The sequence below is a fragment of the Oryzias melastigma genome, linkage group LG17 (assembly GCF_002922805.2).
Source record: "Oryzias melastigma strain HK-1 linkage group LG17, ASM292280v2, whole genome shotgun sequence".
NCBI classification, from domain to species: domain Eukaryota; kingdom Metazoa; phylum Chordata; class Actinopteri; order Beloniformes; family Adrianichthyidae; genus Oryzias; species Oryzias melastigma.
Genome location: NC_050528.1, coordinates 20,312,180 through 20,318,220, shown reverse-complemented (window position 1 = coordinate 20,318,220; position 6,041 = coordinate 20,312,180). Strand labels below are relative to the sequence as shown.

The following is a 6,041-nucleotide window of genomic DNA, read 5'->3' as shown; positions in this document are numbered from 1 at the left end:
ATTTGACAGATGTACTGCAGTATACTGTATGAAATTTTGTGTATTTTAAAATGCTAAATAACACTAATTACTCATAATTTAAAATGTAATTTAGAAAATAAATAGCTCTGATATTTGGTCAATCATAACTAAAATCATGTCCGTTTATTGATCTTAATTCAACATTTATTTTCACATTTACCTGTTTTAGGTGTTAAATTGAGCCCTCTTACTCCACTCCATCCCCGTTTTGATGAGTAGCTTCAAACACATTGACAGTGTCTGAGTTCATGATCAGTTCAGACACTGGACTGTGAACTCCAAAGCAAAGGAAAAGAAATCTTTAAAAGCCCACATCGAAATTCAGATAACATTGCATAAATAATGTAATATAAACAGCAAAACAGTTTTGCCTCTCGCTGTGTGTTCAGCTTCGTCCTCAAGATTCCGAGCACTCACATCCGCCCTGATGGGAAGCTTATGGTAAATATAGGCTGCATTCACCCCGACAGCTGTCTGTTTTTGCTGAAACCTCATAGCTCATAAAAACACGGTATTGCTTTTCACTAAGACAGCAGGACGAACACTGAAAACCAGAAGCTGCATATCTACTGATTTTTGACCCCCTTTTTTTTCAATTAAAAGCAAAATTCCCCGTGCTTCAGCGAAACTGAGAGCCTTAGCTGCAGGTGCAATCAGTGCTGTGCTAAAACCTTTTAATTAACACCATCTATCATCATTAGCCAAATGGTCAGCCGGCAGTCTCACCGTTAACTCTTAGAGAGCGAAGCGAGGAGAAAAGTAAATGATGCAGTGTGTTTCTTTGCTTTTGGGCGCCGTCGCCTCGCCGTTGCCGTGTTCAGTCATTGCGAAGGCGCTCTAAAAACACATCAGTCTATATCAACCCCACTTAATAAGTCTGCAGCTACTGCCTGCCATCCGGTGACTTACTGGACTAAATACTAAGCAAAACTATTGCCTGCTGATGCATGTGATAGCTGCAGACTAATTGCACTTTGCTGCATTTAAATGAGATTGACTTTTGCTCTTAGAGATTTGTCATTTAATCTGTTTGAATCAGGATGGCTTTGTGGGTTTACAACATAGAACTCAGGATGAGTTTTTTTTTATTATTTTTAGTTAGTTATTTGCTGATGGAGCAAAGTTTCTCATACGCTGAATCTGGTAACATCAGTCTTTGCTAATGCTGCAGACTGTACCTAACATTTCCACATATCAAGACTGACTAATGAAAAGCATTTATGAAGATTAGTATTTTTCTTAGTAATGTTTACTGTAAATAATTAGGAAAACTACTGAAACATACGACTGTCATAGTTGAGTGGGTCTACAATTACCCTGTAACATTAGTTTCTTGCCGTGATTTTATATAACAAGTTTGTATACTTTCATTTTGTGGGTGTTTTTTTTTTTTTTAAATGGCCTTGAGATTTTCCTTTTTTTTTTACACACATCAGGCTATGTTCACACTGCCCTCTGCATTCAAGCAACCGTTTTTAATGAAAAGTCTTTGTCAGGGATAAGCACTCCATACCACGAGGGCCGCAGTGTCTGCATGATTTGCCTATCTCTGGTATGTAAACACACAAAAAGCGTGTTTTGGGTTTCAGCACTCAAAACTCTCACGTTCACACGAAGGTAGGCAAGTTTCCACAACCGTTTTTGCGATCTACGTGCAAAATTTGTGTTCATTGAATGTGCTAAGTAAGTAAAATTAGGTTGAATTTTGACCAATCAGGAACTCTGATTTGGTAGTGCTGTATGAATGTCATCCCTTTTTCATATTTGGAAGTGCCAACCATTTGAAAATGGATCATGGAGGAGAAATGAATAATTATACATGTGCCCGGCTGGAATTATTTGACTCCAAGTCTTTCATATTTAAGAGCCGGGAAAGAAAAAGACTGGAGCAAAAATTGTGAGATTTTTACCGCTTTGACATTTCCCACCATGCCACGTTCAACTGGGTGCTGGACTGTGCTAATAAACAGCAGATAAAGAAAAAAAAACGAAGCCCCTTCCTGCTTGTCCATTGTGAACAACATGGGCTAAATTTGCGTTCAGCGTAATCTAGAATGTGTGTCACATGCCTGGTGTGAATGCAGCTTTAGAAATTCTAATGTTCCAGTGATTTTTATTATCATTTTTTTTATTTCAACAAAATTGTATAAAATAACTGGGTAATGCTTTATAATAAAATTCCTTAACAAGCTTTATTAACACATTAACAAACATTTTTAATGTGTTTATAGGGTGTTAGTAAAATATTTATTAGTCTAAGATTCATTAACATCTAAAGTGAGACAATTTTCTACAAAGGCCATATTAATAAACTGCCTACAAGCTTAACAAATGTATTAACTCTCTTTGTCAACATTAAATTGAGTGTTTGGGAGCACTTCATCTAATAAAATAAATTATAATTACCGTTGTTTTGTTCAAGAGAGTTGTTTAAATGCACTATAGGTCACAACAAGATGTCATCTACTTTTGTAACTGTCTTGTTACAAAGCAACAAGACGTGATTTCTAGCAGAACTGCATTTAACTGACACGCAGATGGTTAAAAAAAAAAAAAAAAAAAGGCATGACACAGCTTACTGTAAATAACCATATCATATTTGATTCATGCATTTCTGAGACCCTTATCTCATTCGAATTGTCAAAAACGTTCCTTAAATTTTATTGGTTATAATTTGGTTGAAATTTTCGGCCCTGCTGTTCATCATCAGGCCACTAGGGGCAGTAGAAGGACTTTTCCTGCTCATTTCAAAATGGCTGCTTCCATGGAATCTCAAAAACACTTTTGGCGGGAAAGGTTTAGGTAAAATTTCAAAGCTTTATGGTGAGAATAACTAATATATTGTCATTATTTCTGTTAAATGACTACTTACTGTACCAAAAGAATGGAAACATTTTCTATATTTAATTCTTTATAATACATTTGCACCATATTAAAAGTATGTATCAAATTTGAAACAGTAAGTAAATAAGGTGCTTTTTTCCTAAACACTCATGTTGACATTTTAACATCTTAAGGATTGGCAAAAAACCTTAACTACTCATCCAGTATATCATAATTGAAACTTGCTATATCTTATACGGAATAATATTGCAAAAGTGTTGTTTTTTTTCATCAAAGGGTTTAATAAACATCCTAATTCCTGAATATAATAATTTTCTGTCAATTCATTCAGCAAAGCTACGAGCATCAACAGGAAAAAGTTGAACAATTTGATACCAGAGAGGTTAAAACAACTGAAAATATGTTAGATTTCATGCAAAAGCTTCTGAAAATCTCAAGAAAAGATCTCAAGATGATAGAAGTGACAGTTTGTGATGTCTGTTTTATTGTGTATTAAGACAGCTTTAGAGCTTTGACAGTTTAAAATAAACAAATAATGTCCATCAGGACAGCTTGGGTAATGAATAGTATTCTGAGCATGAATACAGAGAAAAAGAGAAAAAAAGAGTAAGTTTGTGTCCCTGAAAACAAGAAGTTTCCCTCGTCCCTTTTGACCTTTCAGTTTTTTACACCTTCCCCTCCCAGATGCATGAAATGCGTTTAACATGACGTTTTCCAGAGTTATCCCGAAGTAATGACAGAACGGTGCCAGAGTTTCAAACGGCTGCTTTAAACTGTGCGCCGTGATTGGTGAGCTACTGTGGAAAGGCTATAATTGGGCCATTATGTGAGAATGAACCTCCTAATGAAGCCGGAGTGTGACCGAGGGCTCCCGAGGCCGTTCCTGCAGGAGACGGTTTTGTCTACCGTCGATCTAATCGACCATAAATCTGATCCTCCTTCTGTCGGATGTTAGACAAAAAGAAAACAAAAACACTCGCTGTAATTTGATTTTCTCCATCGCGTCGTTGGCTGATCATAGAAGGAGTCGGGCCTTTTTGTGTGTTTACGGATGTAGTCACGGCGCCACCAGCGTCATAACTCCAGTGTTGTTTTACAAGCAATGGTAAACCTTTACCAGCGAAAGGCAGTTGGAGCAACTGTTACATCATGAATGCTTGTTTGAGATATGCTTTCAGGGGAAACTGCGAGTCACTGCTGCTATTTTGTTTTGTTCAAATGCTTACACAAAGTGCTGATGTTCAGCTCGTCTTGCCCCAGCACATTTATGCAGATGAGGTGCTGTACTGCTGCCATTTGCATAATCTTCTAATATCTCAAGGTTCTGCTTTTTGCAGCAGTGGAGAGATGAAATGTTTACCAGCAACACAAACTGGAATATTATTATTTTCTCCCTGTTGGTCACCTCGCCCAGCTGACCAAATGCACATCTACTGCTCTGCACGGCTTCGATACAGACAGTGTCATCCACATTCAAATTGTCTTTCTCTCTGAATCTTTGTTCCATCCTTCTTTTAGCTGTAAAAGGGTAATTTTGACCTGTGTTTGCTTTCTCTTTTCCTCATCAACCAATTCGGGGAGGTATTCAGGAGAATGTCCTCAACATCAACCAAAAAAAATCATGCGTTTTTTCCACAAGTTGTTTTATTCCTACACATTCTCACTCGTCATACATGGCAATTGGTTTGGGCCCCCTCCACGTTACTTTTTGAACTTATAGGTGTCCCCAACTTTCCTTTTTTTGACATACTGGCTGTTCCCATTAAATTATGGGTTCCCAACTCTCGGGATGCGGCCACAAAGTGGTAATGGTCTGTGTACCAATCCACGCCCCAGGGGTTAAGGACCCCTGATTAATGTATACATTTTCTCCCTGTCAGTGGCCCGGTATCAAGCAGCCCTCAGACCGGTACTGGTTCGTGGCCCGGAGGCTGGGGACCCCTGATTTAATGGGAGCAACCAGCAAGTCAAAAAACAATGAATTGGGGACTCCCAAAAGGTCAAAAAGTGGCGCAGAGCGGGCCCGAACCATACGTCCATACATGACAAAATGGGAGTGGGAATGCGTTGTTTATTCACACACTTAAAACACTTGGGTTATTTCTTTTGCCCAATTCTTGGAGTCATTTGTGTTACGATCTGCTTTTTGGTCACTTTTATTTTTTGGGTTATAGGGGTTTCATTTTAACGTAATTTGTTTTTGTTTTCCTGAGTCAAAATAACCCAGAAAACCATTTTTAAGTTTTAGGCCGTCGGTGAAATTTTATGGAGATGGTGTTTTGAAGTTGAGTCATAGCAACTTTACGTAGAAAATATTCCTCCTTAAAAATTTTCGCTGCTCATCTTAGATACTTGAATATCTTGAGTTGGTTTAAAAACAACCCACCTTAGGTTGTTTATTAGTGTGCATTTTTGTTTTCAATTCAATTCAGATTTATTTATATATCTCAATATCATAATGCAGTTGTCCTAATGGGCTTCACACCGGTAATTATACAAACGCATAAAGTCAGTCATGAAATATTTTTAAAATGGATTTAACCTCTGTTTGTCAAGTTTTGTTCTAAAATGTTTTGATCCTTGCCACACACCTGAGTATTTTACCATTCATTTACAGAAACTGTGAACTACAATTGCAGCATTGAGCAAGAAAATGGTATTTTATCCCTCCAATTCAAATCTTAATGTTAAGTGTTGAACATAAAGGCATTCAATACATTTTTTGTAAAGGCTTTGGTTAACATAACAGTTTATTCAAACCCATGGTCCCAGGGAAAATATTTGTTTTTCTATGGGCATGCTGCGTACAACAGGTCTTAGCAAGCTTTTAGCACATAAGGGTAAGGGAGAGGTAGGTAATGCCCCCCAAATCCTGCACAACTGGGAAGTGTGCACTCCTTGTGTGCAACCTGACAATCAGAACGTAGTTTGTGTATCTTCACTGGTGTCTGTGGCAGACATAAAATCTTGTCCCCCTTGATCATGGGTGGGACACTCCAAAAACCAGAATGGGCCACACCCCATATGGGTGCATGTGACTAAGGTCTTATTGTTGGTGCCTTGAGATGGTTCAAGAATAAATAAAAAGAATAATTGATTATAAAAAAAATGTTATTTTACTTTATAATATCTCAATTTACAGATCAACGTGAAAAAAATATATAAATTCTTAATTC

At 37.5% G+C, this 6,041-nt stretch overlaps 1 protein-coding gene across 3 annotated transcripts in view; it reads left to right on the top strand.

Annotated features, from left to right (window-relative positions):
- The window catches only part of brinp2 (bone morphogenetic protein/retinoic acid inducible neural-specific 2), a 241,809-nt gene that overhangs the window by 137,064 nt on the left and 98,704 nt on the right, over positions 1-6,041 (top strand). The gene's annotated exons all lie outside the window — the stretch shown is intronic.